Source organism: Lynx canadensis, chromosome A2, assembly GCF_007474595.2.
Source record: "Lynx canadensis isolate LIC74 chromosome A2, mLynCan4.pri.v2, whole genome shotgun sequence".
NCBI lineage: Eukaryota > Metazoa > Chordata > Mammalia > Carnivora > Felidae > Lynx > Lynx canadensis.
In genome coordinates this window covers 117,881,041-117,893,236 of record NC_044304.2, presented here as the reverse complement: position 1 = coordinate 117,893,236, position 12,196 = coordinate 117,881,041, and positions in this window count along the sequence as shown.

Below are 12,196 nucleotides of genomic sequence, written 5' to 3'. Positions count from 1 at the left end.
CACAATTCACTTTTTTTTCCATATAAATATCCAGTTGTTTCAGTATCATTTATGGAAAAAACTATCCTTTTCCAAGTGAACTGCTTCCATACCTTTGTCAAAAAAGTCAATTGAGCAAATACATGTTGATCTAGCTCATTGGCTTTAAAAATTCAAATACTAGGGGCGCCTGGGTGGCGCAGTCGGTTAAGCGTCCGACTTCAGCCAGGTCACGATCTCGCGGTCCGGGAGTTCGAGCCCCGCGTCAGGCTCTGGGCTGATGGCTCAGAGCCTGGAGCCTGTTTCCGATTCTGTGTCTCCCTCTCTCTCTGCCCCTCCCCCGTTCATGCTCTGTCTCTCTCTGTCCCAAAAATAAGAAGGATCAAGGAGAATATGCTTATGGCATTTAAAAAGAAAACCAGCTCTGAGAGAAATTGCCCATTTGTGTGTGTGCCCTCACCAGGCAGCAGTCCTCACAGAGCAGACACTGGGTCTGACTCAAGCTTGTGGCTGGCACACAACGGGCTCCCAATATACATGTTCATTGAATAAATGAAAAAAGGAAGGAAGGAAGGAGAGAAGGAGGGAAGGAAGGAAGGAAGGAAGAAAAGGAGGGAGGGAAGAAGAAAGCGGGGAGGGAAGGATGGGGAGAAGGGAGAAGAAGGAAGGAAGGAGGGAGGGAAGGGAAGGAAGGAAGGAAGGAAGGAAGGAAGGAAGGAAGGAAGGGAGAGTGAAGGGAAGGAAGGAAGGAAGGAAGGGAGAAGGGAAGGAAGGAAGGAAGGAAGGAAGGAAGGAAGAAGGGAAGGAAGGAAGGAAGGAAGGAAGGGAGAAAGGAAGGAGGGAAGGAAGGAAGGAGGGAAGGGAGGGAGAAAGGAGGGAGGAGGGAGGGTGGGAGGAAGGGAGGGAGGAAGGGAGGGAGAAAGGAGGGAAGGAAGGGAGGAAGTCAGCCAACTTTTCATGGCAGCACCATAAAACAAACTAGAGCTTGGTGGGTATTGCTGCTTTCCCTGGCTGGGCTATTTATTTCCAAAAATGTGTCCCCACTCACCATAGTCTCTAAGTGGTCCTTGCCTTACATGCAACAGGAACTTGGACTTCAGTCAGGGGGTTCTTACTGCCCCTTCAGTGAGGGCAAAATCTCAGTAGAGGAGGTTCCTGCCCAAGTTCCTCTCTGGCTCCGCGACTTATCCTCTCTGCACATGGTTCTTGATCTGTACTTTCCAGCATTTCTGTGAGGAATAACTGAGCCAGTGCCTCCACAATCTGAAGTGTGCCAGAAAACATTTTCCTATAACTCAACTCTTTTTCTGACTGTGTGTTCACCTCTGCAGGACTGGAGAGACGGCGGGAAACTGACTCACCGTCTTTCGTCCCTGAAGGTCGCTGCTGAGAGGTCGACGATCTGGACAAATGGTCCATTTGGACCTGACCCCTCTCTGCTTCTGAGCCTTGCCGAGTGTGGCAGCCTCTGCGACTGTCCCCGAGAGACTCCTCTCGGGGGCAGCGGGCGGTGAGAGACGCAGCTCTGGCCCCAAGCGCTCAGACCTGCCATCCCCTCTGTCCACCTGCGTCTCTCAAGGGAATCAGTTCCTGATCAGGGGGTGGAAGCCCGTCTCTCTTCTTGCTTCTCCCAAAGATTTTCTCTCCACTACGCATACCCTACATTCTAATCACATTTATCCCCTGGGGCTATCAACACAGCTTGACTAGCTGCTTGGAAAAGGAAGATGGAGAGTAAAAAGGGAAAACATAAGGAGTGAAAAGAACAAAGGGTCGCAGTAAGAGAAAGCGTCTGGAACATTGTGTGTGATCAATTAATGTTAGCTGTCATTATTAGTAGTAGTATTGGGCGGGGAGGGGCTAGGGAATGAGGAGCCCCAGTTTCCGACAGAAATGAAAATGAGGCCATACCACCAGGCCGGCCACAGGGGGCCACCTTCCTCTCCCTGCTGTTCGAGGAACGCCAGCCAATTTTCAACCCATGTGACCACGCTTCCATCCAAGACAATTTGAATTAATTTTGCGCATGAAATTTGGTGGTACTCAGTGCCAAATGTTTAACTGAAATCAAGATGCAAACTTCCCTTCGTCCTCCTCGTTTTGTAAATCCTGTCAAAAATAAAATAAAAGCCATTAAGCCTGTCTGGCAACATTTGTCCTTTATGCACCAAGTTATTCATTGTTCCCGATTCCCTTATCCTCTGCCCGCCCGCCCCCACACCCCCCTCCATATTTGTTCTGTTATATCGATGGTCCCTGGGCAGGCCTAGCACACCGTCAGCTCTACTGACATTGCCAAGTCTAAGATGCCTTTTAGGGACTTATTTTATTTAAAGAGCACCCCATTAATGGGTTTAATGGCCTTTCAATCACTTAGCATGCATTGTCAATGAGGGAGAATCGATTTTCTGAGAATTCCTGTTCTGGGAGGAAAACAAACAGCCCTTCCTTCTCATTGCAGTCTGGCCAGTGAACAGATGATGATGTAGGACCCGCTCTGTCCTGGGGTCTCAAGCTCTCCTTGTGGCCGGCTGGCAGGGGAGCGGTGTGGCCAGCACATGCCCGGTGACACGCGCTCCTCTTTCTGTAAGCTGCTGGCCGTGGGGACACCTTGCTCGTGAACTTCAGATGAGGCTAACTGTTGCTCTCACGAAAGACCCGCTCTGGGGTTCACGCCACCCTCTTTGGAGAAGAATCAAACCACTGCCCCCGAGGCTTCATGAGATCCTCTCGGTCCACAGGAACAGATGGCGAAGGACGACTGGCATTTCAGTGTCCCCCAGACGCAGACTTTTAAAAGGGCACTGCACCTCCGCAGTCTTGAGTTCCAGAATCTTGAAGCCATGAGCAAACACAGAAACTCTCACTGGGGTAACTTCTAATTCCAGAAGTGTCTGTGGATAACTTTCTGAGTACAGGGCTTGGTGTCCTGGGAGACACATGCAGGGGACACGAAGACAGTAAAACGCCATCTCAGTGCACACTCAGGGTTTGTCTCTTGCAAGTTAGGATCTCCTTTCGGTGTTTGTTAACCAAACTTCTCTCCCCTCCCTCTCTGATTCTCCCCACCCCCCCTCTGCCTTCCCTGCCCTTCTCTTCTTCCTTTCCCTGCCCTTCCCCAGAATCCTGCAGGAAGTCGCACACCCTTGGTAACCACAGCTCTGTTCCACGAAGACTGGCAGTGATGGGGAGTCTCTCCTTGGCACTGGGCAAGCTCCAGTCTTCAGAATCCTCACCAGGACTCTGTGTAAATGCTGTTATGTTGTGACTATCCCCATTTTTTTTTTTTCAGGGAAGGGAACCAAGTTCAAAGGAGATCAAATCATTTATTAGCCGTGAGCCAAACCCATCTGACTTGAAAATCTTTTCTCTGAAACCCTGCGTCTCCGTTGTTTTCTCCTGATTTTTTTTTCAGGGTACTTTGTTCCCCGGGGAGTCCTAGCCAGTTGGTACCTGTTGTCCTAAGGTAAGAGAAGCAGACTTCCTGATACCTGGCTAATTAGAATAACAATATTCACAATGTAGCTATCACCCATAAGGTGACCATCCTGTGCCGACCACTTCCTGTATCTTTCTTTCGCTTAATTCTCACAACTACCTCAAGAGATGGAGAAAAGGGCACCATGGGGTTAAGGGACTTGCCCAAGATCTCATAGTCACTAAGTAATAATAATGATGATGAAATTGCTAGCATTGATTAAAGGCTTAGTCTATGCCAAGTGCTGGGCTAGAGTTTTTATATCTCTCTATCCTTTAATCCCAACAAGGCAAGTGTTGTTATTTATAGCTTACAGATGAGGCAACGGAAGCTCAGAGATTGCAAGCAACTTGCCCAAGGTTACCTAGTGCAAAAGAGACAGAGCCAGCCCTTGGGCCGGATGGCCTGGGCCTCCTTATAATAGCAATGCCACAGTCACGCCCCAAAGCCCACGCTCTTCAGATTGAACCAAAGCCTCCTCTGTCCTCGCTAAAAGCTTTTGGAAAACGGCCTGTAACGTTTTCCCAAAACAGTAATTGAAGACAAACCCGAGAGACATCGGGTTTTGCGGCAAGGCTGCTTCTTAACAAGCTCTTGCCCCACCCGGGGAGCTCATTTGCATTTGTCCTTCCGCAGTAGTTTCCAATTCCCAGGCAGAACACAATTCCACTGTAAAATTCGCCTTAACTAACCAGCTGTCTTCCGCAGCCAGGCACCAAGCTCAGGTGCGACTCCCAAGGGGCTCCCTCGAAGCTGCGTGCCAGCCTCTGTAAAGCAATGGAAAGTCACCTCCGAGAAATGAGATGCCACTCGGAAGAGGTATGTGCTGCCATGCCCGCTGGTTGTCAGCTCGGAGAAGTGCAGGGGTGCCAATCACGACTCAATTACTCCCAGGATTTCTCTCCTGAAGTCTTCCCTGTCATCTGTAAGAACCAGCACGGGAAACACTGGCAAGCGTCCCGGGGTGTTACTTGGGACGGTATCTTGGAAGGGAAGGGTTATGGGCCCAAAGGGCCTTGTCTCCCCACAGGGTCAATAGGGCATCCACCGAGGGCTCCCAACGTCCAACAGGCAAGAGAACGCTATTCAGCAAATGTCATCTGAGCCTCCACTATATTCAGGACATCACGGGAGGACATACAGAGGTGAATCACAAGCCCAATCTCAGGGTGCCTGGCTGGCTCAGTGAGTAGAGCATGCAACTCTCCATCCCAGAGTCATGACTGCAAGCCCCACGTTGGGTGTAGAGATGACTTAAAGTAAATAAACTTAAAAAAGCAGCATCCCCAATCTCAGCCTGATGTGACCCTACAATTTGACAAGTAGGCAGAGTGCCAATTAGAGTAAGAAAAGGGCCCTTAGAAACATATAATCAATGAAGTTCAAAGACATCTGCTTAGAGGTTGTAGCTGCAATGAGGAAGCAAATAAGATTACTGGGAGAAAAGGTATAGGGGAAGTGGAGAATAATGCCCACAAGGAGGCTTGTGCACAGACCTCAACAGAGGCAACGGCAAAGACACCCTAGAAAAGGAGCAAGGGAAGAGAGTAACAGCTCAGTTCCCCGGGGAAGCATAGGGTGACAAGTGGGAGGGACAGTCTGTAGTGTCCATTGAGACGGGGGTGATGAGACGGGAGACGAGGCCATGGGCCCCAGTGACTAGGAGGATGCTGATGCCCCCTGAGAAAACAGTGTCTGTAAGGGAGACCAGCAGTGTGCCCAAGGTCAAGGAGACAAGTGGGTGGTGAGGAAAGTAACTGAAGAGTGTGGACCTCTATTTAGAAATGTTCACTGATGAAAGGAAGAAAAGGTTGGGGGTCAGTAAGGTAAGACGGTAGCAGCCCTGAGGAATGTACTTAGAAGGATGGGGAGAGTCAAGCAAGCTTGCAGGTCCCAGGAAAGGAGGGCTGGAAGATACAGGGAGACCACATGTTCCCGATGGAGCAAGATTCTAGGGCAGGCAGGAGCTACCACGGGCATAGGGGGGACAAATTCATGTGGGGAAGGTGGGGAGACCCTTCAGAGACTGGGGCAAGGGCAGAGGAGAAGGGATGTGCTCCTATTTGAGATGGAAAGGGGGATGCTGGAAGAATATACAACTGGTGACCTTGACTTTACCATGACATCCCAAATGATCTCCAAAATATTGTCCCATCGCAATAGTGGGGGACTGTGCTAAGCTGGTCACCTTCTGAAGGAGGATACTAGCAGAAATGGAGAAAGAGTCACTACATTTGTTTTTCATCAAGCAAATATTCATCTTTTTTTCTCATTTTTTTTAATTACATACACAATTCTAATCAGTTTAGTTCTTCAACTTTCCTTGCCTTTACTTCTCCTCAGGAGTATCTTATGACCTTTATCGCAAGGATTTGCCTCCTCTTATTACCATCTAGAGTCTGTAGGGGCTAATTATCCAGGCTGAAGATTATCTGGGTCTTTCTCTTCCTCTTTCCACAGACTCCCTGCACCTTAGCCATTTCATGCTCATCACGTGGGCAGGGAAAGCAGGAAAAGCTGAAACTCAAATCAGTTCATTTTATTACTTATTTTGGGATCTAGCCAAATATTTTAAGCTATTAGCTCAAATGAGGCTGGGGGCTAACTGAAGTTCATAGTCATTTCGTTATCCGTGAATGGAACCACCCACAATCAGTCCCCAAGTCAGAAAGATGAAAACGTCTATGTGATTTAAAAAAAAAAAAAAAAAAAAAAAAGACATGGTTAGTGAAGGTTCTACTGGCAGAGATCTAAGCAATACCTCTTGTGTCATAGTTTTGACTATCTCCTTGCCGTTCACTCTGAGTCTTGCTTTCTCGTTGTGGCTGTCTAATTTGAAATTCCACATATTGTATTTTCAGATTGGAAGCACTAAGAGCTAGCACTGCCAGTATTAACAGATTGGTGTTTCTTTCAGTCTATGAAATGTGATGCTTAGAGTATTCATTAACATTATGGTTAGGGCAGCGTCCAACGCTCCATTCTCCGTCGACAGTTGAGCATAGGGCATGATCAGATGGTTCCTTATTAAACTTTGAGGGGTGTGTATTTCAAAAAGGCTCCAATAAGTCATGACACTGTGCTTCAGTTTGTCAAGATATTAGTATTGGGAGAAAATGGGTAAAGGATGACTACTGTGAATCTACAGTCATATTGTGAATCACCAATTACCTCAAAATAAAAAGTTTAATAAAAAATTCTCCAAGAACTTATCATCAGAAGAGCAAAACCAAAATGAAATCTAACAAAGGACTTTCATATACTCAATACATACACTAAAGTGGCTAAAATTAGAAAGACTGACAATATCAAATGTTGACAAGGATGAGAAGGCACCAGGCCTCTCGATACTGCTGGTGGAATATAAGACCACTTTGGAAAGCAGCTTGGCGATTTCTTAGGAAGCTGAACATACCCTTTCATAGGACCTAACAATCACACTCCCAGGTATTTACTCAAGAGAAATGACAATGTATGTCCACAAAAAAGACTCATCTACAAATGCTGACAGCACTTTATGATAATAGCCCCCAAGTGAAAACAACCCAAATGCCCATCAACTAGCAAATGGATAAATACATTTTTATATACTCATGCAATGGAATACTACTCAGCAAAAAATAGATGAAAACCACTGACACATGTAATATAAATGAATTTCAAAATCATTATGTTGAGTGATAGACTTTAAACACAAGAGTACAAGGGCACCTTGGTGGCTCAGTCGGTTAAGCATCCGACCCTTGGTTTCAGCTCAGGTCATGATCTCACAGTTTGTGGGATCAAGCCCCACATTGGGCTTTGCATTACCAGCGTGGAGGCTGCTTGGGATTCTCTGTCTCCCTCTCTCTGCAACCCCCCCCCCTCTCAAAAAAATAAATACATAAACACAAGAGTACATACCACGTGATTCTATTTACTTGAAGTTCTAAAACAGGCAATACAGTTCACACCGACAAAAAGCAGATCTGTGGTTGCCTGGAGACTTGGTGGCTCAGGGATGGGTATTAGCTACAAACAGACACCATGGAACTTTTCAGGATACAATCAGTAACTTGATTGTGGTAATGGTAGTGGTTATGCAGGTGTTTGTGTGTGTGTGTGTGTGTGTGTGTGTGTGTGTGTGATTTAGTGTAAATATACCTCAATAAACTTGAATGAGGGACCAAAGAAGGCTCCAAGAACCTCTAGCTAAATCAGAAAAATAAACCAAAACCTAGCAATGAGTTTCTTACACTCAGTACTTTAACTTCCTAATCCTAAATGCATCTTCAACAAGGAACAGATACCCTGAGTCAACACACCTGGCTTAGATCAGCCAGTAGAGGGAACTCTTTCTCAGACTGTGCGTCCATAAACTCAATGACCTACTGAGAGTAATCTCTAAACTGTGAAAATGTAACTCTCTTATGTCTCCACATTTCTCTTCCCTCCATGAGTGCAGCCACATAACCTCAGATAGAAGGGGCCCAAACCATCCCAGTGAAGAAACCACCCCTGTTCCCACGGAGAGATGGGGGAAAGGAAGAATTCCAGACCAGCGGGTATTGCTTCCGTGTTCAAGCTGACTTCCTACTGCGCCCCCACTCGGATCTTTAGATGAGGCCAGGTAATTGTTAAGGATGCTTGTAAGCGAGCCCTCCTCTGACTCCCCAGTCACAGCAGTCAGAGCCTCGCCACAGTGCTGTGCCTGCCCTCTGTCTCAGTCGCCCGAAAGCGGGGTCCTGACTTGTGTTTCCAATTGTTCTCTAACCTAGAGCCCCAGTGCTACCTAATGCCAAACCCCCTAACAACCAGCTTTGTCTGTCATTTGCCCGCAGCCAGGTTTCTGTGATGCTCCTTTCTGCCCACATATAGGACACACTGGGACTCCCTCCCCCAGGAAACTTCTAGAAGTCAGGCCCTTACCCACCTGTGCTCTGACTTGGGTCTGCCCCAGCCCTGGCAGGCCACCTGCTCATCCTTGTCACCCTCTCCTGAGGCCCTCCTAGATTTACGAATCCCAGAATCACCCCCAGGGATGCCCACTCAATAGTAACTATACACTGGTTCTCAAAGGCATTTCTTCAAGCCGTTGTTCACCAGAAAACATTTTGGTGAGATAATCATCAGTTCTCAGAGGACAAATTTTGAGTCACTGTAAACTAATTCTCTTTAGGGGCACCTGGGTGGCTCAGTCGGTTAAAGCGTCTGACTTCAGCTCGGGTCATGATCTCGTGGTTCATGAGTTCGAGCTCCGCGTCGGGCTCTGTGCTAACAGCTCAGAGCCTGGAGCCTGCTTCGGATTCTGTGTCTCCCTCCCTTTCTCTAGAATAAATAAAAACGTTAAAAAATAAAATTAAATTAAAAAATAAAAGAATTCTCTTTATGTTGCATCTAGAATCATGGAACTTTAGAGTCAGGTTTCAGAGTCCACGTGCTCCAAGCACTGCCTTGGCAGGAATTGTTGAGAAGTGGACACAGAGGTCTTACTTTTGACCATTTCCAGTAGGAGCACTCAATACTTTTCAAGATACTCCATCCCATGATTAGGAAGATTCTGTTGCCAAAATCTCCTTTATATGGACTTCAAATTTATCTCCTTGAAAATCCACCTATTATCATGGCTTCTACTCTTTTGTGAGGAACACAGAATTCCCTCTTCCCTATGATAGCACTTCAATTGTTCAAAGTCAACAAACATATGTTCCCCTCCCTCCTGTTTCTCACATTATTTCTTCTCCAAACTAAGGAGAGGGGGGGTGGGAAGTCAAGTCATTTTTGATTCAGTTCTACTCAATTTGAAGCAGCAGCCTGAGGGCTTGGGATTCAAAGGTGAGTAATTTGTGGTTTCTGCCTTTGAAGAGTTTATAGGATGGAAAGGGAAAGTTGGAGAGTGGGGGGTGGACACTCAGAGGAGACAGCAGCACTGAGTGAACCGGGAGAGGGTCAAAGGGTATTCCAGGCACCAGAATGTATGTGCAAAGGTCCAGTGGCATTGCTGAAAAGTTTCTTGAAGGGAGGGCACAGAGTGGGAGTGTCATGAGAGATAAGGTTGGAGAGGTAAGCCAGCATCAGATCACAAAGGATGTTGTAGGTCTTGCTAAAGACCTACATGCTTGCTTAAGCAGGGAATGACATAATTCTATTTCAGTTTTAGATGTCTTTGCTGTGTGCAGAAGCGGTTTGAGAGGAATAGGACTGGAGACAGGGGTGTCCAGGAAAAGGCTAACATAAGAACCAGGGGAGAGACGCCCATGACCTTACCTCAGGTGGCAGCAGGGGGATGGCAAAAGTGGGCTCACTGGAGAGGTGCCAAAAGTATTGATTCAGTAAGACTCAGATGTGAGAATACAGGGGAGGGTAACTCAACTCCATTTTTGTGGCTTGACTGGCTACTGATACTGTGACAAAGAAGTCAGACAACAGACAAGAAAAACCAGGTGCGGAGCCAGGAGCTGGTAAGCGAAGCTTTACACATGTTGAGGTCTGTGGCGAAGTTACTGGGGAAGTGATATCGGAGCTTAAAAGAGAGATCGGGGCCAGAGATACGGGCTTGTGAGTCCCAGGCCCATAAGTGGTCATTGAGGACACGGGGGGTGGATGAAGGCACACAGCAGATGCCTACGGCATCACAAGAGAGTGGGAGGCAGCATGGGGGGATGGGCACAGAAGAAGGAAAATAGGGAGTGGCCAGGAGCCATGAGGCAGAGGACGCAACTGTTTCTAGCACAGTAAGGTTTCCAAACACTTGGCCGTCCCGGACACTTCAACCTTTTGTTGCTCCGGGTTTTTTTGACCTTCGGTAACCTTTATGAGGTAGGGATTTTTGAATGGACACAATATTCCGGACGTGGTAGAGAAGAATCTCCTCTCGAGTTCTGGACCCTGTGCTTCTAAAAATGTAGCTTTCAGGCCCTGATGGCTATGGCTCCTGCTGAACTTGTCAAATAAAAAAATCCTCAGTGTCTCAACAATTAGCCAATCAATCAATGAATAGTTATTAAGCCTGATTGTGCTGAGGTTTTATATGCAGGGTGTAAAAACCACCATCGCTGGCTCCTGGAAACATGCACTGTGATCAGAAAGATCAGAGATGGATATATAGACAGTTGTGGATGACCCTGTTCTGATTACCACAATTAAAAATGGCTGCTCTTGGAACATGGCAAGCTCTCTCAGGACTTCCTGCCTTTGAATTTGGCATACCCTCCACTTGGGATTTCCCCTTCTCTTATGCTGGTTATCCATTGTTTGCCCCTTGGCTCCAAATCCGTCCTTTTTGCCTTCTCCATGAAAATGGATCTGAGCCCTTTAGTGATTGCTTCTTTGCCAGCTGGCACAGTGGTATGCTTTGTCGGTAGAGGGTTCTGGAGACACATTGCAGGAAGCAGAGGGGTTTGCATCCTGGTTCCCAAGTGCTTGCTCAGCAGGCTTCCCCAGGGCCCAGATCCAGTGGTGCATAGTGGCTCATAGCTTCCCCTGGCATCCCACCATTTGCAACAGTCTCGTAAGCAGAGCACCTCCCATGAGACACTTTACTGCGAACAACTCTCCTCTAACACTCAGAGCGGGAGTGGGGTCGCTGGCAAGTTCCGACGGCAAATTTCCAGCGAGTCCCATTGATAGTATGGCCTCTTCTCTGCCAGTCAGCAAGCTGAGGCCATGCCCCTCTCACAAGATCTGGATTTCAGCCCTGGAAATAATAGCTGTTTCTTATATCTGCTATTCTTGTATTCTGTAGTAGTGTCTTTACTTCTTGGTAAAGTCCTTCTCAGGACCTTGTTATTCCAATCCCTGTTATAATCAATGATCCTTCATGTTAACCTTCCCCTGTCCAAATTACGGTGCAATTCTATTCTCTTGGTTGGACCCCAACTGATACACCTCCCTTGTCCACCTGGTAAACTTCTATTTATTCTTAAGACTGGCTTTGGACATCATTGCTGTACCTTGCCTGACAAAAAGTTCAATGGATACATGCTGAATGGATTTATGTATGCCTGAATGATTCCCATTACTGCTTGGAAGTTATTCAGGAGCTACTTTGGTAAGTGAGACATTTTTCTCTGATTAATGACCAAAATCATAGAGAGACCATGGTCAGGTGACCCTGGATTTGGTGTCTTAAGGACAGAGTCATTGTTCAAGCTGGTCTCCACTGGCTTTTACAGCCCAACTTCATGGCACAAAGGTGGGAACCAAAGGAAAATTTCCTGGAGATATTTATCTTTGGGTTGTTTTGAAGACATTAGTAAGCAAATATTTTTAACTAGTCAATTTTAACATCAATCAGCCAGGTGTTAGTAAACTAAAATTGCAAAACGCTGGTGGTCTGATATCTTTGGATGTTTCTAGTTACCTCAAAAGTTATTTAAAAAAACGTTATCAAAAAAGATCCCAATGGGGGCGCCTGGGTGGCTCAGTCGGTTAAGCGGCCGACTTCGGCTCAGGTCGTGATCTCACGGTCCGTGAGTTCGAGCCCCGCGTCGGGCTCTGTGCTGATAGCTCAGAGCCTGGAGCCTTTTTCAGATTCTGTGTCTCCCTCTCTCTGACCCTCTGCCATTCATGCTCTGTCTCTCTCTGTCTCAAAAATAAATAAACGTTTAAAAAAAATTTTTTTAATAAATAAAAAAAAAAGATCCCAATGGACAAAACTGTCTTTATTTACCTCATATTAAAAAATTAAATACATACATCGTGGCACTTTGAGGAGGCATGGAGTAAAAGTGGCAATGTTACAAAAAGAAAATAATAATA